The following is a 23,611-nucleotide window of genomic DNA, read 5'->3' as shown; positions in this document are numbered from 1 at the left end:
TTTTACTGAGGAGTGGCTTCTGTCTAGTCACTCTACCATAAAGGCCTGATTGGTGGAGAGTTGCAGAGATGGTTGTCTTTATGGAAGGTTCTCCCATCTCCACAGATGAACTCTACCTCTGTCAGAGTGACCTTCAGGTTCTTGGTCACCTCCACGACCAAGACTCTTCTACCCTGATTGCTCAGTTTGACCGGGCGGCCAGCTCTAGGAAGAGTCTTCGTGGTTCCAAACTTCTTCCATTTAAGAATGGAGACCACTGTGTTCTTGGGGACCTTCAAAGCTTCATAAATGTTTTGGTACCCTTCCCCAGATATGTGCCTCGACACAATCCTGTCTCGGAGCTCTACAGACAATTCCTTTGAACCGCATGGCTTGGTTTTTGCTCTGACATGCACTGTCAACTGTGTCTATCATATATAGACAGTTGTGTGCCTTTCCAAATCATGTCCAATTAATTGAATTTACCACAGGTGGACTCCAATCAAGTTGTAGAAACATCTCAAGGATGATCAATGGAAACAGGATGCACCTGAGCTCAATTTCGAGTCTCATAGCAAAAGGTCTGAATACTTATATCAATAAGGTTCTGTTTTTTATTTTCAATAAATCTGCAAAGATTTCTAAAAAACAGCTTTTGCTTTGTCACTATGGGGTATTGTGTGTAGATTGATGAGGATTTAAAAAAAAAAAAAGTCATCCATTTTAGAATAAGGCTGTAACGTAACTGTCACGACTTCTGCCGAAGTCGTTGCCTCTCCTTGTTCGGGCGGTGTTCGGCGGTCGACGTCACCGTCCTTCTAGCCATCATCGATCCATTTTTCATTTTTCCATTGGTTTTGTCTTGTCTTCCCACACACCTGTTTTCAATCCCATTCATTACCTCTTGTGTATTTAACCCTCTGTTTCCCCTCATGTGTTTGTCAGAGATTGTTTTATGTCAAGTATTGTTTTCTTGTTGTATAGGTGTGCGACGGGTCCTCGTACCCATGTTTATTTGATATATGTATATTTTCGTGCTTGGAGCATATCGAGTGGACATTTAGTAAAAGTCTACATTTACACTCCGTCTTACTCTCCTGCGTCTGACTTCCATGCCACCTATACACACTACTATGACAGTAACAAAATGTGGAAAAAGTCAAGGGGCCTGAATAGTTCCCGAAGGCACTGTATCAACATAGACTACATTACTTCAGAGAAGGTAAACAAAGTATTTTCTACCTTGTTTTTGTGTTTTGAGTTCAGTCACCTCTGATCCTGATTGGCTGTGAGCTTGATTGTGACCTCTAACCCTTCCAGGTGTACATCACCTGTGTAAGGCGGGGTTACCCCAGCACCCGGTGTGTCAGCACGACATCGCCACAGGAGAGAGGTCGTCCTGGAGACCGCCAAGCACTCCATCTCCCAGGGGCCTTTGCGTGTGAGGAGGAGCGCTGACAGTGACAGGAAAGGTAATCCTGAAAACCTCTGGTTTAATCAGATTTCGAATCAGTATATGGTCATGGTTGCAATACTTAGTCAGGTGGGATAAAGTATATAGCCAACAACTGTAGATATTTTGTTATATTGTGTTATATTGATTCATATCTCATGTCAATACCTTTCTAGTATTTTTGAGGAAGAGAATGGTAGAGGTGACAAACACCCTTTAAATCAATTCATTTTCTCTCTCCAGCTGCTGATGTGGCTTTAAAACAGAATTTAAAAAAAAATGTGTTTGTTTTTTTGTTGTTGTTGTTGTTGTTGTTGTTATGAACAACTTTCAGCTACCAATCATTTGAAGGTGTAAATAGTGTCAAAGAAAGTAGAAGTATGTTGAAGTAAGAATACGGGTAACTTTGGCTGCTTTCAAGTCTCGATCTGAAAATGTACATATGAATGTGGCCTGCAGTAAGTAGCGTGTGTAGAGGATCTCCAGGCTGTAGGGAGACCAGCTGGTCGTGGTACTCGGTAAGGTGGGGTGGTTCAGTAGGGTGGGTCCCTTGGTCCTGGATCAGGAGGGCTGGGTGTGGGTGCTCCTCCTGATGGGTCACTAATGCTAGGAGGTCTGGACGAGGCGTCTGTATGTTTCCTGGCAGCAATCGCCATGGTGTGTGGAGTGGTCATCTCCAGATCCAGACAGTCAAAGGTCAAATATCAACCACTAGTTGATCAACCATGAGTGGGTAAATCACAATACTGACCTTAGATTATTGACTAGAGACGATGTTTCTTCCTAGGTTTTGGCCTTTTCTAGGGAGTTTTTCCTAGCCACCGTGCTTCTACACCTGCATTGCTTGCTGTTTGGGGTTTTAGGCTGGGTTTCTGTACAGCACTTTGAGATATCAGCTGATATCAGATATCAGCTGATGTACGAAGGGCTATATGAATACATTTGATTTGATATCCCCTGCTGACCCCTCAACGCCATTGGCCGCCATCTAACCCTATGGCACTTTTGAAATAGAATCTTCAACTGAGGCTTTAATAAGGAGCGTGGTTTCATGAACAACTGTGTTTTTTTAGAGACATAACTAAATAAATAAAAATTACAATTAAGATTTACTATCTGTCTAAAGGTGATTTGGAAAAAAAACTCCTCCCATAATGCCTTGTCGTGTCATTTTGGGGGGTGGGATATACAAAGTATTTTAAAAAGGGGAAACACTTTATACGAAGTTGCTGTGTGACCCTGTGTAGTAACACCGTGACTGTAGTTGTGTAATAACAGGTTGTGGTCAATTCTGGTTTACTATGCAATTACAAAGCATGTAATAGAGTACCTTATAACAATATGCTAATTCCATATGGCTTCGAGATGAATTTCAGTGATACGGGTCAAACAGCCAGTCATTGTGGAGTATAACCAATATGAAGTGTAGATTTGTGATGAAACTAAACTGTGTATTGTTTTCTATCATTTTCTGAGGAATACAATGCACTATTTTGGGCCAGTAGTTTGGGCCAGTAACTGAGCCAGTACTTTGGGAAAGTAGCATGGGCCAGTAGTTTGGGCCAGTAGAATTGCGGGCCAGTAGTTTGGGCCAGTAGAATGCGGGGCAGTATCTGGGCCAGCAGTTTGGGCCAGTAGGTTTTGGCCAGTAGAATGCGGGCCAGTAGTTTGGGCCAGTAGAATGCGGGCCAGTAGAATGCGGGCCAGTAGTTTGGGCCGGTAGAATGTGGGCCAGTAGTTTGGGCCAGTATTATGCGGGCCAGTATTTTGGGCCAGTAGTTTGGGCCAGTAGAATGCGGGCCAGTAGTTTGGGCCAGTAGAATGTGGGCCAGTAGTTTGGGCCAGTAGAATGCGGGGCAGTATCTGGGCCAGCAGTTTGGGCCAGTAGGTTTTGGCCAGTAGAATGCGGGCCAGTAGTTTGGGCCAGTAGAATGCGGGCCAGTAGAATGCGGGCCAGTAGTTTGGGCCGGTAGAATGTGGGCCAGTAGTTTGGGCCAGTATTATGCGGGCCAGTATTTTGGGCCAGTAGTTTGGGCCAGTAGAATGCGGGGCAGTATCTGGGCCAGCAGTTTGGGCCAGTAGGTTTTGGCCAGTAGAATGCGGGCCAGTAGTTTGGGCCAGTAGAATGCGGGCCAGTAGAATGCGGGCCAGTAGTTTGGGCCGGTAGAATGCGGGCCAGTAGTTTGGGCCGGTAGAATGCGGGCCAGTAGTTTGGGCCGGTAGAATGCGGGCCAGTAGTTTGGGCCGGTAGAATGCGGGCCAGTAGTTTGGGCCAGTAGAATGGGCCAGTAGAATGCGGGCCAGTAGTTTGGGCCAGAAGAATGCGGGCCAGTAGAATGCGGGCCAGTATCTGGGCCAGTAGAATGCGGGGCAGTATCTGGGCCAGCAGTTTGGGCCAGTAGGTTTTGGCCAGTAGAATGCGGGCCAGTAGTTTGGGCCAGTATGCGGGCCAGTAGTTTGGGCCGGTAGAATGCGGACCAGTAGTTTGGGCCAGTAGTTTGGGCCAGTAGAATGGGCCAGTAGTTTGGGCCAGTAGAATGCGTGCCAGCAGTTTGGGCCAGTAGAATGGGCCAGTAGAATGGGCCAGTAGAATGTGGGCCAGTAGAATGGGCCAGTAGAATGCGGGCCAGCAGTTTGGGCCAGTAGAATGCGGGCCAGTAGAATGCGGGCCAGTAGAATGCGGGCCAGTAGAATGGGCCTGTAGAATGCGTGCCAGTAGCTGTGCCAGCAGTTTGGGCCAGTAGAATGCGGGCCAGTAGTTTGGGCCAGTAGTTTGGGCCAGTAGAATGGGCCAGTAGTTTGGGCCAGTAGAATGCGTGCCAGCAGTTTGGGCCAGTAGAATGGGCCAGTAGAATGGGCCAGTAGAATGGGCCAGTAGAATGCGGGCCAGCAGTTTGGGCCAGTAGAATGCGGGCCAGTAGAATGCGGGCCAGTAGAATGCGGGCCAGTAGAATGGGCCAGTAGAATGGGCCTGTAGAATGCGTGCCAGTAGCTGTGCCAGCAGTTTGGGCCAGTAGAATGCGGGCCAGTAGTTTGGGCCAGTAGAATGGGCCAGTAGCATGCGTGCCAGTAGCTGTGCCAGCAGTTTGGGCCAGTAGAATGGGCCAGTAGAAAGTTGAACCAATGGAAACTTCTAGTTTTTTAGTTGCTGATTCCCTCCTGTTATAACAAACTCACCAGTAGACCTACGTACGGTATATCGATTTATATACCGATTATTGTATATCAATTGAATCTGACAAACAGACATAAACTTGGTTAATGAAGTGAACATGTTGCCAACAATTCACTTTTCACAGGACAACATGAACATAACATGTGTTTTTGGTTTGACGGTATTATAGTATAAACATTGATTTGATTTGATTTAGATAGGCTGTTAGTGTGGAGGTGTGACAGACAATAGAATAAGGGGTTAGCAAACTCAACTCTGAACTCTTCATACCAAGGTCATTGGGACGGTAGGTAGCCTAGTGGGTTAGAGTGTAGGGACGGCAGGTAGCCTAGTGGTTAGAGTGTAGGGGGTGGCAGGTAGCCTAGTGGTTAGAGTGTAGGGGGGGCAGGTAGCCTAGTGGTTAGAGTGTAGGGGGTGGCAGGTAGCCTAGTGGTTAGAGTGTAGGGGGGGCAGGTAGCCTAGTGGTTAGAGTGTAGGGGGGGCAGGTAGTCTAGTGGTTAGAGTGTAGGGGCGGCAGGTAGTCTAGTGGTTAGAGCGTAGGGGTGGCAGGTAGTCTAGTGGTTAGAGTGTAGGGGCGGCAGGTAGCCTAGTGGTTAGAGTGTAGGGGCGGCAGGTAGTCTAGTGGTTAGAGTGTAGGGGCGGCAGGTAGTCTAGTGGTTAGAGCGTAGGGGTGGCAGGTAGTCTAGTGGTTAGAGTGTAGGGGCGGCAGGTAGTCTAGTGGTTAGAGTGTAGGGGTGGCAGGTAGCCTAGTGGTTAGAGTGTAGGGGTGGCAGGTAGCCTAGTGGGTAGAGTGTAGGGGTGGCAGGTAGCCTAGTGGTTAGAGTGTAGGTAGGCAGCAGGTAGTCTAGTGGTTAGAGTGTAGGGGGGGCAGGTAGTCTAGTGGTTAGAGTGTAGGTAGGCAGCAGGTAGTCTAGTGGTTAGAGTGTAGGGGGGGCAGGTAGTCTAGTGGTTAGAGTGTAGGGGGGGGGCAGGTAGCCTAGTGGTTAGAGTGTAGGGGGGGGCAGGTAGTCTAGTGGTTAGAGTGTAGGGGCGGCAGGTAGCCTAGTGGTTAGAGGGTAGGGGGCAGGTAGTCTAGTGGTTAGAGTGTAGGGGCGGCAGGTAGCCTAGTGGTTAGAGTGTAGGGGGGGCAGGTAACCTAGTGGTTAGAGTGTAGGGGGGGCAGGTAGTCTAGTGGTTAGAGTGTAGGGGCGGTAGGTAGCCTAGTGGTTAGAGTGTAGGGGCGTCAGGTAGCCTAGTGGTTAGAGTGTAGGGGCGGCAGGTAGCCTAGTGGTTAGAGTGTAGGGGCGGCAGGTAGCCTAGTGGTTAGAGTGTAGGGGCGGCAGGTAGTCTAGTGGTTAGAGTGTAGGTAGCCTAGTGGTTAGAGTGTAGGTGGGCAGCAGGTAGACTAGTGGTTAGAGTGTAGGTAGGCAGCAGGTAGTCTAGTGGTTAGAGTGTAGGGGCGGCAGGTAGCCTAGTGGTTAGAGGGTAGGGGTGGCAGGTAGCCTAGTGGTTAGAGGGTAGGGGGGGCAGGTAGTCTAGTGGTTAGAGTGTAGGTAGCCTAGTGGTTAGAGTGTAGGTGGGCAGCAGGTAGACTAGTGGTTAGAGTCTAGGGGTCAGGTAGCCTAGTGGTTAGAGTGTAGGGACGGCAGGTAGCCTAGTGGTTAGAGCGTAGGGGGGCAGGTAGTCTAGTGGTTAGAGTGTAGGGATGGTAGGTAGCCTAGTGGTTAGAGTGTAGGGGGGGCAGGTAGTCTAGTGGTTAGAGTGTAGGTAGCCTAGTGGTTAGAGTGTTGGACTAGTAACTGCAAATCCCCGAGCTGACAAGGTAAAAATCTGTCATTCTGCCCCTGAACAAGGCAGTTAACCCACTGTTCCTAGGCCGTCATTGAAAATAAGAATTTGTTCTTAACTGACTTGCCTCGTTAAATAAAGGTTAAATAAAAATAGGGGTAAGTAAGTAGCCTTGGTTTGTTGGAGCTGCAACTGCACTTAGGAGCAGGAGTCTATTTCCTGTTTCTGTAGCGTGAGGCAGCTTGATGTACAATAAATATAATTGCAACATGTAAAGTTTTGGTCCCATGTTTCATGAGCTGAAAATAAAAGATCCCAGAAATGTTCCATACGCACAAAAAAAAGTCTCTCAAATGTTGAGCACAATTTTGTTTACATCCCTGTTAGTGAGCATTTCTCCTTTGCCAAGATAATCCATCCACCTGACAGGTGTGGCATATCAAGGAGCTGATTAAACAGCCTGATCATTACACAGGTGCACCTTGTGCTGGGGGTCAATAAAAGGCCACTCTAAAATGTATCGTTTTTCCACACAACACAATGCCACAGATGTCTCAAGTTTTGAGGGAGTGTGCAATTGGCATGCTGACTGCAGGAATGTCCACCAGAGCTGTTGCCAGATAATTGAATGTTCCTTTCTCTACCATAAGCCGCACCCAACATCATTTTATGGATAAGTCCAACCAGCCTCCCAACCGCAGACCTCATGTATGGCGTCGTGTGGGTGAGCGGCTTGCTGATGTCAACGTTGTGACCAGAGTGCCCCATGGTTGGCGGTGGGGTTATGGTATGGGCAGGCATAACCTACGGACAACCAATACAATTGCATTTTATTGATGGCAATTTGAATGCACAAGGATACCGTGACGAGATCCTGAGGCCCCATTGTCGTGCCAATCATCCTCCTCCAACACCTAATTTTCAGCATACGATCTGTACACAATTCCTGGAAGAAGCAAGTTCTAAAATACAAATGTAAAAGTCTTAGCTCTGCAGTTGGGACAAAAACATCCACATCTGTACCTGTTGCATATCAAAAGTGATAGGAGGAGTTGTTGTATTTCTTTTCGCATTGAGCAATGAGCCCCTCCTGTGGCCACTGGTGTAAATACAGTCATGTCTGGAAGCAGCAGCAAAGTACCACACAGAGAGAGAGAGAGAGAGAGAGAGCAGAGCAGTTTAGAGAGCAGGAGGAAGAACCGTCCCAGAGCGAGTCGTTAGTAGCGTCCTCAGGGAGGGAGATGCCCAGAGCTGGAGGGCAGGGAATGCTGGGAGGGAGGGCTGGGAGGGAGGGCTGGGAGGGAGGGCTGGGAGGGAGGGCTGGGAATGCTGGGAGGGAGGGCAGGGAATGTTGGGAGGGAGGACAGGGAATGCTGGGAGGGAGGACAGGGAATGCTGGGAGGGAGGACAGGGAATGCTGGGAGGGAGGACAGGGAATGCTGGGAGGGAGGGCAGGGAATGCTGGGAGGCAGGCAAAAGACTGGGGCTGCCCTATTATTCCCTATATAGTGCACTACCAGAGGGGGCTGGTGGGATGAGCTATAGGAGGACGGGCTCATTGTAATGTCTGGAATGGAATCAATGGAACAGAGTCAAAACACGTTGTTTCCATTGTGTTTGATGCGTTTGGTACCATTCCATTGACTCCATTTCCAGCCCTTACAATAAGCCCGTCCTCCTATAGCTCATCCCCACCAGCCTCCTCTGTGCGCTATTTTTGACCAGCGCTCTCTATAAGGGAATAAGGTGCCATGTGGGATGGACACAGAAACAGGGGCCAACAGAAGTCTCACTGTTTGCCTACACAGCCCATGGTCGTTGTTTGTGATTATGGACCCTTGTCACGACTCCCGCCGAAGTCGGTCCCTCTCCTTGTTCGGGCGACGTTCGGCGGTCGACGTCACCGGTCTTCTAGCCATCGCCGCTCCACCTGTCATTTTCCATTTGTTTTGTCTTGTTTTCCCGCACACCTGGTTTACATCGCCCTCATTACTCTACGTGTATATTATCCTATGTTCCCCCCTCATGTCTGTGTGTGGTATTGTTCGTTCGTTACGTGTGTGTCGCTTCAGGCTGGTTTTGCGCCGGGTATTGTTATAACCCGTGGGTTGGTTATTTTGTACCATTTTGTGTAATTTGTTCCTCGGGACGGAGTGTTGTGACGCAGTTGCGTCCGGCTGTTTTTCCTCGGCCTGAATAAAATGTGCCTGTTCGCTCATCACTGCTCTCCTTCGCCTGACTTCTTTCGACCAGTTTGCGCACACTCTGACAACCCTGGAGGTTTATGGACACTAACAGAAACACACTGGACTCTAAAGGGTTTCTGTTGCAGATTCTCTGGAGGGGAATCTCCAACAGTGTTTAGTTAGTGGTTAGTGTGATAAGTTCAAATTAAAAGTTTATTGGTCGCGTGCACAGTTTTACAGATGTTTTCTCACGTTCAGTGAAATGTTTCAAGCTCCAAAAATGCAGCAAAAGTTTTGAAATAAAAATTGAAATGATGAAATATCAGAACAAGCCATATCAATGTCAGAGTCCGGAAAATACATATTGATGGTGTGTACAGCAGAAGGTATATAAAGGATGAGCCATAACTAGAATACAGTATATAAAGTGGGTCAAACAGTATGTAAACATTATTAAAGTGTCTCTGTGTTCTATCAATCTCAGCTTTGATACACCTGTACTATCTCCACGGGGGTCTCAGCTTTGATGCACCTGTACTGTCTCCACCTTCTGGATGGGGGGGTTGACAAACTTTTTCGTTCGGGGGCCCCCTTCTAGAATTTGTGAACATCCTGTGTCTCCCCTGCGCATTTGCCATGTCTACAGTGCATTTGGAAAGTATTCAGACTCCTTGACTTTTTCCACATTTTGTTATGTTACAGCCTTATTCTACAATGTATTAAATAGTCGCCTCCCCATCTATCTACACACAATACCCCATAATGACAAAGCAAAAACAGGTTTATATTTTTTTTGCTAATTTATTAAAAATGAAAAAACGGAAATATCACATTTACATAAGTATTCAGACCCTTTACTCAGTACTTTGTTGAAGCACCTTTGGCAGCGATTACAGCCTCGAGTCTTCTTGGGTATGATGCTACAAGAACGGTACACCTGTATTTGGGGAGTTTCTCCCATTCTTCTCTGCAGATCCTCTCAAGCTCTGTCAGGTTGGATGGGGAACGTAGCTGCACAGCTATTTTCATGTCTTTCCAGAGATGTTCAATTGGGTTCAAGTCCGGGCTCTGGCTGGGCCACTCAAGGACAATCGGAGACGTGTCCCGAAGCCACTCCTGCGTTGTCTTGGCTGTGTTCTTAGGGTAGTTTTACTGAGGAGTCTGGCCACTCAACCATAAAGGCCTGATTGGTGGAGTGCTGCAGAGATGGTTGTCCTTCTGGAAGGTTCTCACATCACCACAGAGGAACTCTGGAGCTCTGTCAGAGTGACCATCAGGTTTTTGGCCACCTCCCTGACCAAGGCCCTTCTCCCCCGATTGCTCAGTTTGGCCAGAAGACCAGCTCTAGGAAGAGTTTTGGTGGTTCCAAACTTCTTCCATTTAAGAATGATGGTGGCCACTGTGTTCTTGGGGACCTTCAATGCTGCATGCATTTTTTGGTACCCTTCTCCAGATCTGTGCCTCGACACAATCCTGTCTCGGAGCTCTACAAACAATACCTTCAACCTCATGACTTGGTTTTTGCTCTGACATGCACTGTCAACTGTGGGATCTTATATAGACAGGTGTGTGCCTTTCCAAATCATGTCCAGTCAATTGAATTTACCACAGGTGGACTCCAATCAAGTTGTAGAAACATCTGAAGGATGATCAATGGAAACAGGATGCACCTGAGCTCAATTTCGAATCTCATAGCAAAGGGTCTGAATACTTATGTAAATAAGGTATTTCTGTTTTTTTTTATTTTGAATACATTTGCAATTATATCTAAAAACCTGTTTTCGCTTCGTCATTATGTGTTATTGTGATGTCATTATGGGGCATTGTATGTAGATTGATGAGGAAAATGTATTATTTAAATAATTTTAGTATAAGGCTGTAACGTAACAAAATATGAAGAAGTCAATGGGTCTGAATACTTTCCAAAGGCACTGTATTTCTATGGGTACATGACAAACTGTTCACACCCCTCTTGTTGGTGGAGAGAATTTTGCAGAATTAAAAGCTACTTTTCTTGCAATTCTATACATTTTGCCATGTCTTCATGTGACAAATTACAATATCTATGGGCTAAAAAAAAAGAAATAAAAATACATTAGCTGACATGGGCTAGTTTATTTTATTCAACCTTTATTTCACTAGGCAAGTCAGTTTAAGAACAAATTCTTATTTACAATGATGGCTTACCAAAAGGCAAAAGGCCTCCTCTCGGGGACGGGGGATAAAATATATATATATATATATAAGTATTGGACAAAATAGACATATCGACAAGAGAGACAACACTACATAAAGAGAGACCTAAGACAACAACATAGCAAGGCAACAACACATGACAACACAGCATGGTAGCAACACAGCATGGTAGCAACACAGCATGGTAGCAACACAGCATGGTAGCAACACAGCATGGTAGCAGCACAAAACATGCTAGTTGATCTGGAGTTATAAATAAAGTTATAAATAGCTCTCTAAGGTCTGTAAAGACATGACATGACAAGAGGTCCTTGAGGATCTTCTTGGCCTTCCTGTGACACCGAGTGCTGTAGATGTCCTGGAGGACAGGAGGTGTGCCTCCGATGGTGTGTTGGGCTGACTGCACCACCCTCTGGAGAGCCCTGTGGTGGCGGGCAGTGCAGTTGCCGTACCAGGTGGTGATACAGCCCGACAGGATGCTCTCAACAGTGGCTACCTGGCTAAAATGCTTGCTTGCCAGCCTAACTTCCATTCATGGTCAACGTTAGCTAGTTTAACATTAGCCTTCTACATCTAGCTACATATTGAACTTCCATCCTCTCAGGCCAGGGGCACAACAACGTATGAATTAATGGTTGGATCAGAATCGCCGTTGTAATCATTAACCAGTATGGAGAATTAAGTAAAACCACAAGTCCAAATCCCCATCTCCATCCATTGCGATTTTAGGAAAATTACAATTTTAGCTAGCTAGCCACCGGAGGACAACAAGACAACGAGATGCAACAATTTGCTTTTTTTTTCTCCAGTTAATGACTTGTGATGTGATGCGAATAGCGCAAAGCCAAATTCAATTTGACTCCCCATAACACCTTTTGTGGTGTGCCAGGACCATTCACAGTTGAACTCGCTCAGTTTAGTTCAATGCTGATTGGCTATCATTTTTTATCAAGGGAGGCCAAATTCTCGCTGCCTTTCTTTGTTTTCAACGCTACGTGTGCTGCAACAATATCATACTCCTTTTTGACCAGACAGCATCAGAAAGATGGGCTACACATACAGAGACAGAGGGTTGCTGTTTCGCTCACTCAGATGCTTTCTCCGGTGACATACATTCAGCCTCTGGCGAATTGAAGGAAAATTATGAAACCACAGAGAGAAGAAATATACATTATTTTATATTATTTGTATTTTTTTCTCTGTACATTGTTTTGGGAAGCTTGGCTTCCTTTGGTATCCATTAATACACGTCACTGGTCCTCAGTGTTGTGCACGCAGAGGAACTTGAAGCTTTTGACCCTGTCCACTGTGGCCCCGTCGCTGTGGATGGGGGCGTGCTCTCTCTGCTGTCTTCTGTAGTCCACCATCAGCTCCTTCATGTTGTTGACATGGAGGGAGAGGATATTTTCCTGCTGCTCCGCCAGGGCTCTCTCACCTCCTCCCATTAGGCCGTCTCATCGTTGTTGGTAATCAGGCCTACCACTGTTGTGTCCTCAGCAAACTTGATGATTGAGTTGGAGACGTCGATGAACAGGGAGTTACAGGAGGGGGCTGAGCACACACCCCTGTGGGGCCCCGGTGTTGAGGATCAGCGTGGCGGAGGTGTTGTTACCTACCTTCACCACCTGGGGTCGGCCTGTCAGGAAGTCCAGGTGGAGGGTAAATTAAATTGTCTCTATTATCTCTGACATTAAGAGGATAGGGCTAAACTGTTGTAGTTAAGGCTTGTGGATCAGGCGGTCGTCTGCCGATCGTTCAGCGCGCTGTGTTTTTAGGGACCACCCGCTGTAGACGTCATGATGAAGACGGGATGTGTTTTTAGGGACCACCCGCTGTAGACGTCATGATGTGTTTTTAGGGACCACCCGCTGTAGACGTCATGAGATTCTACTCATAGCAAACGCTATTGGCGTGTCTGAGAAAAAACATGAGGCGGTTATGGAGGGAAATCACACATAGCCTGGCACATAGATACACAGACAGACAGAGCGAGAGAGAGAGAGAGAGAGAACCAGTTGTCCAGTGTTTCTCTTCTTCCCTCTCTCTCTCTCCCAGCAGCATACTTCCCCAGCGCCTGGATACAGACCACACAGACAGGACCTGATTCCCATCGTCAGGACAACGGGGCCATCCACCAGCCAATCAGGGCTCTGGAAGATCTGTCCTGCATGCTGATTGGCTGCCTGGCCTGCAGCCTGTTGTGGAATGCCCATCCTTAACCCTTTCCCTATCATGAACACATCACGCCTCTTCTCAGAAAACACACTTTCTCTGTCCCAAATCCCAATAAGTTTGAAGAGAATCTTCAAAGCCAAATATACTTGTCTCCCTTCCTTAAAAATGTGATTATGCTATGCCTATATGGTATGACTCAAATCTGAGTCTCTGACTTGGTCACTCCAACACCAAGAGGACAAAACCTCTTGACCAGGTGGTTAGGTGATGTCCTCCTAAGGATGAGACGGGATTATAATGAGCCTTCTGCCTCTACCCACCCAAACCTCTTAGATGAGTGAATAGACATCCTTTAAAGTGGCATTCCCGTCTCCTTTTCACCTCATTTAACACCGGATTTACTTAAACAAAAGGTCTCAATAGGGGGTCCAGATAAGTCATGACACAGCACTAGACACGGCACTAGACACGGCACTAGACACAGCACTAGACACGGCACTAGACACGGCACTAGACACAGCACTAGACACAGCACTAGACACAGCACTAGACACAGCACTAGACACAGCACTAGACACAACACTAGACATAACACTAGACACAGCACTAGACACAGCACTAGACACAGCACTAGACACAACACTAGACATAACACTAGACACAGCACTAGACACAGCACTAGACACAACACTAGACATAACACTAGACATATCACTTGACAAATCACAAGACATAGCACAAGACATAGAACTAGACACAGCACTAGACATAGCACTATTGTTCCTCAGGCAAAGGAGGGAGCATAGAGATCCTATTAAATTCCTAATTCTATGGGGGGAGACCAATGACATCACGGGTTCCCATCAGCAGGGCCAGATTAAGAAATCTTAGGCCCCGGGGCTTTTGTTTTCGTGGCACACCATCATTTTCGGGTAAACAAATCCCTGCACCAAGATACCCATTGTAAATTTACTGTTGAAGAAAAAGATCCTTTACAATAAGGCCATAATAACATTTGCCATGTGACATAGGCTACAGTTGAACAGAGGCGTTTCTAGAATATCCACACATGGGATTTTTGTTGTTGTTGTTGCTGGGTCTGGAAAAAAAATAAGCCTTAAAAAAATAAAAAAAATAAAATACATTTCATGCAATTCTATGTCATTTACATGACAGAAAATCTTAACTGAATCTTTTTTTAATAACACACAAATGACCGAAATGAGTGGCTAATCTGACTGACAAACTGAGATGAATCTAGTCTTGAATTCAAACAAACATTAGCCCAGGCCAATGAAGCGACACACAGATTGTATAATATTAGGAGGCAATATATATACAGTATATATATATATATATATCATAGGATACTAAATAACATTTCCAGTGGCACAGTGACTCACCTAATGATGAAGTTGAAACCATAGGCTACCACTCACGGTGATGGCCGATGCGTTCATCATGGAAATAGCCTGTCTCAAGATGAGCTACTTTGAAAAACCTGGTGAGTTGTTGATTAAAAAAAATGGTTCCTATCGGTTCTACAGACAGATTAGTATTTTCTTTTCAGCAGTAAGTATTTGCTTTCCAAACTGTACGTTTTTCCTGCAACTGTATTTGAGCAAAACCGACAGCCGCAATAACCATAGAATGTAAATAGTCCAGGTGGCCATTTGATTAATTGTTCAGCAGTCTAATGGCTTGGAGGTAGAAGCTGTTAAGGAGCCTTTTGGTCCAAGACTTGGCGCTCCGGTACCGCTTGCAGTGCGGTAGCAGAGAGAACAGTCTATGACTTGGGTGACTGGAGTCTTTGACAATTACTTGGGCCTTCCTTTGACACCTCCTGGTATATAGGTCATGGATGTCAGGAAGCTTGGCTGAAAATGTAATTGAAGACGTTTGCCAGTAGGGCCGCGCATGCTTTGCGTACACGTCCTGGTAATCAGTCTGGCCCCGCGGTTTTGTGAATGTTGCTCACAACGGCTACGGAGAGCGTGATCACACAGTCGTCTGGAACAGCTGGTGCTCTCATGCATGCTTCAGCGTTGCTTGCCTAGAAGCGACCATAAGAGCCATTTAGCTTGTCTGGTAGGCTCAAATCACTGGGCAGCTCACTGGATTTCCTTTGTAGTCCGTAATATTTTTCAAACGAGTGTCAGAGCCGGTGTAGCAGGATTCAATCTTAGTCCTGTATTGATGCTTTGCCTGTTTGATGGTTCGTCTGAGGGCATAGAGGGATTTATTATAAGCGTCCGGGTTAATACCCCATAATGACAAAGCAGAAACAGGTTTTTAGATTTTTTTGCAAATGCATCCTGTTTCCATTGATCATCCTTGAGATGTTTCTACAACTAGATTGGAGTCCACTTTGGTAAATGTATTTGATTGGACATGATTTAGGGGCGTGAAGGTGAACGGAAAGGCGTGATCACTGACGTGATCTTCTTGCCCAGGTTTGGCGCCCCCCTCGGGTTCGTGTCGTGGGGGGGGGGGGGTGAGGGGGGGGATCTTTGTGGGCTATACTCTGCCTTGTCTCAGGGTAGTCAGTTGGTGGTTGAAGATATCCTTCTAGTGATGTGGGGGCTGTGCTTTGGCAAAGTGGGTGGGGTTATATCCCGCCTGGTTGGCCCTGTTCGGGGATATTGTCAGACGGGGCCACAGTGTCTCCCTACCCTTCCTGTCTCAGCCTCCAGTGTTTATGCTGCAGTAGTTTGTGTCGGGGGGCTAGGGTCAGTCTGTTATATCTGGAGTATTTCTCCTGTCTTATCCGGTGTCCTTTGTGAATTTCAGTATGCTCCCTCTAATTCTCTCTCTCTCAGGACCTGAGCTCTAGGACCATGCCTCAGGACTCCTTGCTGTCCCCAGTCGTGCTGCTGCTCCAGTTTCAACTGTTCTGCCTGCGACTATGGAACCCTGACCTGTTCACCGGACATGCTGTTTTTGACTCTCTCTCTCTCTACCGCACCTGCTGTCTCTAACTCTGAATGATCGGCTATGAAAAGCCAACTGACATTTACTCCTGAGGTGCTGACCTGTTGCATCCTCGACATCCACTGTGATTATATTTTGACCCTGCTGGTCATCTATGAACGTTTGAACATCTTGGCCATGTTCTGTTATAATCTCCACCCGGCACAGCCAGAAGAGGACTGGCCACCCCTCATAGCCTGGTTCCGCTCTAGGTTTCTTCCTAGGTTCCTGCCTTTATAGGGAGTTTTTCCCTGCCACCGTGCTTCTACATCTACATTGCTTGCTGTTTGGGGTTTTAGGCTGGGTTTCTGTACAGCACTTTGTGACATCGGCTGATGTAAAAAGGGCTTTATAAATACATTTGATTGATTGATTGGGAAATGAACACATCTGTCTATATAAGGTCCCACAGTTGAAAGTGCATGTCAGAGCAAAAACCAAGCCATGAGGTTGAAGGAATTGTCCGTAGAGTTCCGAGACAGGATTGTGTCAAAGCACAGATGATGGAGACCACTGTGTTCTTGAGGCCCTACAATGCTGCAGAATTTTTTTGGTACCTTTCCCTACAATCCTGTCTCAGAGCTCTATGGGCAATTCCTTCAAACCTCACTGCTTGTTTTTTGCTCTGACATGCACTGTCAACTGTGGGACCTTATATAGACAAGTGTGTGCCTTTCCAAATCATGTCCAATCAATTGAATTTACCACAGGTGGACTCCAATCAAGTTGTAGAAACATCTCAAGGATGATCAATGGAAACCAGATGCACCTTAATATTTTGTGTGGACCCCGGGAAGAGTAGCTGCTGCTTTTGCAACAGCTAATGTTGCTTGAGAAATTGCTTTTGCTAAGAAGCTATTTTTGTATCTTTTTGATGATTTTGAGGTACTTAATTGTTAGCCAGAAATGATTTGATATGGAGATTAAAAAAACAGCCTCATTGGGCCTTTAAGAACACAGAGAGAGGTGACTGAGGCGTTGAATAAAGGACTGCACAGTGAGATATAAATAGAGTCAACAAACACACTGCATGCCCTGGAGGCCCGGACTATAAATAGGGGACAAGACATATATTCAGCACCTGAACCCACTGAGTATGAATGAGGCTTGTACCAAATGGCACTCTATTTCCTATACAGTGCACTACTTTTGACCATAGGGATTGAAAGTAGTGCAGTATGTAGGGAATAGAGTGCCATTTGTGAATCAGACTCTCTCTCTCTCACTGATGTTTTATTTAGAGTAGAAATCTCACTTTGGATGACACTTCAGGGGTTTACTTTGAAAATACATTCTATTGACTAAACTTTATATGAAATATTGGTGTGTCCACATTGAAACTCATATGAGATCAGGTGACCAGACCTGAACCAGCCAGCACCTAGGTAAGTGAAGCTGTGGCATGCAATGTGTGTGTCTGTGTGTGAGATAGAGAGACTGTCTGAACCTCTCTACGGCATGACAAAGAGGAGATGAGCGGCAAACTGACTACAAAAGAAGTCAAACGGTTTAGTCAGTCTTGGACACTGCAAAAGGGACCCGATGCTATAATTGCAGCAGTGCATACTAAAGCTCAGTTAGGACTATGGGTGTGTGTGAGTTATTTGGGCTATTTGTGGCAAGGGTTCGACTTAGATCGTAATCAGCTAAGGAGCTCAGCAAAACTGAGGAAGACTGAGGACTTAAGACACACACCCTGACCTCACATAGGTGCAATACAGAAAAGGGAACACAAACAGTAACATTGTTGTCATCTATAAATAAGTACAAACCACCTGGTACCGACAACCTGGATGGTAAATTGCTGAGGGTTGGTAGTGGAATACATTGCGACTCCTTTTTGCTACATTTTTTAATTCAAGCTTAGAAGAAGTTGTGTGCTCTCAGACATGGAGGGGGTCAAAGGTCAATCTGCTACCCAAGAGCACGCTTTAATGGTTCAATCAGCCTGTTACAAGTGCTTAGAAAACCTTTTGAAAAAAAATTGTGTTTGATCCAAAAAAAAGTTATTTTATAGAAAACAAATGAACAACAGACTTTCATCATGCTTATAGGGAAGAACACTCAACATGCATGGCACTGACACAAATAACTGATGATTGGTTGAAAGAAATATATAGTAAGAAGGGAAACACCTAAAACATGTATCTCAAACAAACCGTTTAAAAAATGCTTGCTTCTTCCTTATAAAGGATGACGTTATCTTCCTGAAGAAGTGGAGCCCGCCAATCAGCGGTCTACTCCTGTGAATATTTTTAATGACCGGTATACGCCCACACCATTCCAACACAGAAAAGCTGCTTTCAACATACTTAATTACAATTTGACTCGTATTGTAATTAATTATAGACCATATTTCAAAGAAATATAATAAACTGGACAGTTACTTTAAAGGTTGAGTTTTGGGGAAAAATGCAAAGATAACACCTTTTAAACTGTATAACTAATCAATCCACCATCATACCAGGTCATGTAATGCTTAAAAACAAAAATGGCTGAATAAGATATTTGGCTACAGAAGTTCCATTTCTTACCAATCTCTACAGCTTCCACCCCCAAAAACATATCCTGTGAATGATGTCAACACATACTGGAGCAGTTACAGATTAGCTACAAGTAGCTAGCTTAGCTAACAAACTTTATTTTATTTATTTATTTTTAATAACAAATCAATACAGAAAGTACATAAGGGAACACAAGGCTTAGCTAACAGACTAGCTACATTGGGCATGGTGTGCATGACCAGATGACACATCGATGACCCACCAAAGCCACACCCCATTTCTGTTTGAAAATCTTGAAAAAGTAGGAGTTGGACATTTTTTTTGGGGGGGGGGTCCAAAGTTAAAGCTAATTTCCTACAATTCTACACATTTTGCAATTGCTTATGACTTGTTCATATGCTTGGGGGCATGTCCCCCCATCCACAATTTCGCCTATGCTGTCATATAACCAACTGTGAGTTCCCCCTTTGCCACACCTCCTCCACCCTACCGGTAGGGATCCAGATTGCGGAGGTTGACTAGATGGCTCGCAGGGGGATAGGGGACTAACTTCAGCACCCACCCGGGGGAAACGGCGACAAGGCCATTCAAGGGAAACCTTGTGGCCAAAGTGGCACATTAATCGTACGGGCTGGAACTAGGGCTGGCTGTCACCTTTCAGTTTTAACGGAGTTTTGCATGTTTTGACATCTTTTGCCCCGTGATTGTCAGGAGGAGGTGAAGTCTCACAGCCGCCATCTTTGGAAACTGACTGGGGAGGAGTAGAGAACTTCGTTGTCTGGCTGGTTTGTTACCAATAAATCTTTAGCATATTTTCAGGACCTCGACTGACCTGTTATTCTCTACACACATTATACTTGTTTTTTTTTCGGTTGACAGCACACAACGAGTCGGCATCGTACAACCTGGAAAAAGCTAGCTAGCAAACTCCAATCTGTACTTCAGACTCGAGTCAGTTGGTTGCGCCCTTCTGCACCGAGTCCTTCCTTGCCTTGGTCATTCTCTCCGGTTCTACCTGAACCTGGCCTCTGATAGGTAAGTGTCAGCTGTAGATTCAGGACAACTTCTAGTAAGAACTGTTTATCTGGCTAGCTCACGTTAGCAGCTCACGTTAGCTGGGTTTCTTAGCTAGCCAATTTAGCTAATGAGCTATTGCTACAGTAGCGTTACCATTGATACGATAGATAGCCAACTAGGACGCCTATGATGTGGATGGTTATCTAACTGGCTAACTGGATGTCGGGAAATAATCTTTCCTTTACTGTACATTTGGGGAATGATAACTAACGTATGTAGCTAGCTTATATGGCTAACCAACAGTAGCTAACGGTTAAGCTTGAAGCGAATGTCTTATTTTAACGTGTAAACATTTAAGTGGCAACTAACGTTAGTTACCTGGTAAACTGACAAGACAGATTTTCAAAATGCAGACAAAACATGTAGATACTCACCTTTTAGCTACAGGTATCTGCGTCTAACACCTGTGTGTAAAACGGAAGGACACCACAAATGTGTTGTCACTGGAAAAATACTGTCCGCAGCAGCTGTGTTAAACTGTGTACAGTAAGTGTATATTTAGCATTTGTGAAATATTGTTGATGTGATATGAAGAGGGCTTTATGTTTCTAGAGCCTTTACCACAATTGAGAATTGATTCACGTTTAGATTGAGTATTTGGCTGCAAGAGCCAATTCGCCTCTAAACAGAACATGTAAGGTCCTTGGACTATAAGGAGTAACGTTCGGCCGCTTTAGTCCATTATGGACTAGTATCAAGCTATCATCAGCTGTGCTAGCCAGCTAATCCTTTTCTATATACGGTAGTTTTTTTCCCCCTTCTGTGACACTCCCTTGTTGTTTTTCTCACTGAGCAACTCCCCCCCCCCCCGCTACTAGCTGGTGGGGTTGCCACTGCAACAATGCTCAATATCACGGCACAAGACTGGGACACAGCAGGTGTGTATTCATTACGTCACGCAACGGAAACAGTTTAGTGTTTGTTAAAAACCAAACGGAAACAAACAACGAAAGGAGGAGAGACCTAGCCGAATTTGTACAAACCGAAAACGAGAGATTCTGTTGGAGTAAACGGTTTATTTGTTGCAGAATCGGCGTAATGAATACACCCCGGTTTCACTGCTAAGTGAAATGTTTACAGACATGCAATTAAGCAACTTGACAAATCGGTTATCGTTATTCGGGTATGGCTTCCATGTACGCTTGTATTCATTCATGGCCGCTGCTGGCTGGTTTGTGAGTCGCATTCCTCATTTCTGTGTGTTGACATTGCGTAACATTCTGACTCGACAAGCTCTTCTCTCTTGGTCCTGACTCTGCCTGTTTGCCAGTGTTGCATACTCAAATGGTGACAGAATGTACTTAGAGCTTTTTGCCATTATCTTTTTATTTGTTAGATAATGGCAAGTTGGCAACAACTCCCCATTTTGTCCTTCCTGCTGCACATCCATGTGGAGTGTTGGGAATGATGATGCAATATATTATTTCCTTTATAAACAACATTGTATTTAAAAGCACTTAGCTTTCTAGGAGTCTGAATGTACAGTACAGTAGGCTATATCACAGCCAGTGAGTGGTATTAGCTAGTTATCAACAAACTAAGAAGGCCTCACCTGCAATGAACGATTGAATCGTCCATCACTAGACTAGTGAGAGTTTAGCTACATGGGTAGTAGCTATTTTAAATGTTTTAAAACAAACACATTATTAAACAATGCAAGGATAGTGGGTTTGATTCTCGGGACCACCCATACATGAAATACACGCGCGCTTGACTGTACTTTGCTTTGGATAAAAGCATCTGCTAAATGGCTTATGATCTACGAATGATATGAGACGGCGCGTTGGGCCGTTGAACTAATTCAACCCTACATCAGTCAATTAGTTGTTTAATAACCCCCCCCCCCCCGCTGGGAACAGAATAACGTGGTAATTAACTACAATGACCATAATCCATTGTGTATAACATAGTTCTTGACTTGATTTCTCAAGTGAATTAATAAGATTTCTCTCTAGAGATCCTGCGCGTTGTAGTGGAGGGGGCCAACTAATTAACTAATTGACTGATGTCGGTTCAATTACTTGACTTCCACGTAGCTTGTTTTTTTCCCCCGTGAGCCCAATGTGCCGCAGGGCTCAAAAAAAAAAAGATCTACATGGAATTTAAGTAATTGAACCGCCCCCCCCTTCCTTTCCCCGCCTCAGACCTGGTCACTGTTGGCACACTGACTGTACTATAGTCTATTGGACTCATACAGCCTCCCTCGCTCTCTCTCAGCCAGAGCCAGTCCACCCCAGGCCCCATGCAACCTCTCTCCCAGCCAGAGACAGTCCACCCCAGGCCCCATGCAACCTCTCTCCCAGCCAGAGCCAGGCCCCATGCACCCTCCCTCCCTCTCTCCCAGCCAGAGCCAGGCCCCATGCAACCTCCCTCTCTCTCTCCCAGCCAGAGCCAGGCCCCATGCAACCTCCCTCTCTCTCTCCCAGCCAGAGCCAGGCCCCATGCAACCTCCCTCTCTCTCTCCCAGCCAGAGCCAGGCCCCATGCAACCTCCCTCTCTCTCTCCCAGCCAGAGCCAGGCCCCATGCAACCTCTCTCCCAGCCAGAGCCAGGCCCCATGCAACCTCCATCCCTCTCTCCCAGCCAGAGCCAGTCCACCCCAGGTCACATGCAACCTCCCTCCCTCTCTCCCAGCCAGAGCCAGTCCCCATGCAACCTCCCTCTCTCCCAGCCAGAGCCAGTCCCCATGCACTCCCTCCCTCTCTCCCAGCCAGAGCCAGTCCCCATGCACTCCCTCCCTCTCTCCCAGCCAGAGCCAGTCCCCATGCACTCCCTCCCTCTCTCCCAGCCAGAGCCAGTCCCCATGCACTCCCTCCCTCTCTCCCAGCCAGAGCCAGTCCCCATGCAACCTCCCTCCCTCTCTCCCAGCCAGAGCCAGTCCCCATGCAACCTCCCTCCCTCTCTCCCAGCCAGAGCCAGTCCCCATGCAACCTCCCTCCCTCTCTCCCAGCCAGAGCCAGTCCCCATGCAACCTCCCTCCCTCTCTCCCAGCCAGAGCCAGTCCCCATGCAACCTCCCTCCCTCTCTCCCAGCCAGAGCCAGTCCCCATGCAACCTCCCTCCCTCTCTCCCAGCCAGAGCCAGTCCCCATGCAACCTCCCTCCCTCTCTCCCAGCCAGAGCCAGTCCCCATGCAACCTCCCTCCCTCTCTCCCAGCCAGAGCCAGTCCCCATGCACTCCCTCCCTCTCTCACAGCCAGAGCCAGTCCGCCCAATGCAACCTCCCTCTCTCCCAGCCAGAGCCAGTCCCCATGCAACCTCCCTCTCTCCCAGCCAGAGCCAGTCCACCCCAGGCCCCATGCAACCTCCCTCCCTCTCTCCCAGCCAGAGCCAGTCCACCCCAGGCCCCATGCAATCTCCCTCCCTCTCTCCCAGCCAGAGCCAGTCCACCCCAGGCCCCATGCAATCTCCCACCCTCTCTCCCAACCAGAGCCAGTCCCAATGCAACCTCCCTCTCTCCCAACCAGAGCCAGTCCACCCCAGGCCCCATGCAACCTCCCTCCCTCTCTCCCAGCCAGAGCCAGTCCACCCCAGGCAACCTCCCTTCCTCTCTCCCAGCCAGAGCTAATCCGCCCCATGCAACCTCCCTCCCTCTCTCCCAGCCAGAGCCAGTCCACCCCAGGCCCCATGCAACCTCCCTCCCTCTCTCCCAGCCAGAGCCAGTCCACCCCAGGCCCCATGCAACCTCCCTCCCTCTCTCTCTCCCAGCCAGAGCCAGTCCACCCCAGGCCCCATGCAACCTCCCTCCCTCTCTCCCAGCCAGAGCCAGGCCCCATGCAACCTCCCTCCCTCTCTCCCAGCCAGAGCCAGGCCCCATGCAACCTCCCTCCCTCTCTCCCAGCCAGAGCCAATCCACCCCAGGCCCCATGCAGCCTCTCTCCCAGCCAGAGTCAGCCCCTCCCACCCAGCGAGCCCAACCCAGCCACCCTGAGAGAGCTGGGGCCTATTTTTAGGAGCTGGCTTGAAGATTACTGTTTTTTTGGGGGGGGCAGATTAATGCAGGCTTTGAAGGGACTAAATGGTGTAAATTGTTGTATTTTTCCCTGTGCCCTGTTAGGGTTGGATTTGATGGTGTGGTAGCATAGTGAGAGTTTGGTGTGTGTGCGAACAGTATGGAGGAGTAAATCCTCTT

At 46.9% G+C, this 23,611-nt stretch overlaps 1 protein-coding gene across 3 annotated transcripts in view; it reads left to right on the top strand.

Moving 5' to 3' along the window:
* Positions 1-700: 700 nt before the first annotated feature.
* The window catches only part of LOC129868029 (serine/threonine-protein kinase TAO1-like), an 83,017-nt gene continuing 60,106 nt past the window's right edge, over positions 701-23,611 (top strand). The window contains exons 1-2 of one of the 3 annotated variants that reach the window (XM_055941597.1): positions 18,885-19,190; positions 19,285-19,440. The gene's annotated coding sequence lies outside the window, so the exon portion shown is untranslated. Of the gene's footprint in view, positions 1,452-18,884; positions 19,441-23,611 lie in introns of those variants that run through there. The other 2 variants (XM_055941598.1, XM_055941596.1) reach the window with 2 other exon arrangements.

This window comes from Salvelinus fontinalis, chromosome 13 (genome assembly GCF_029448725.1).
Source record: "Salvelinus fontinalis isolate EN_2023a chromosome 13, ASM2944872v1, whole genome shotgun sequence".
Classification (NCBI taxonomy): Eukaryota; Metazoa; Chordata; class Actinopteri; order Salmoniformes; family Salmonidae; genus Salvelinus; species Salvelinus fontinalis.
This window is presented reverse-complemented; position numbering and strand designations above follow the sequence as displayed.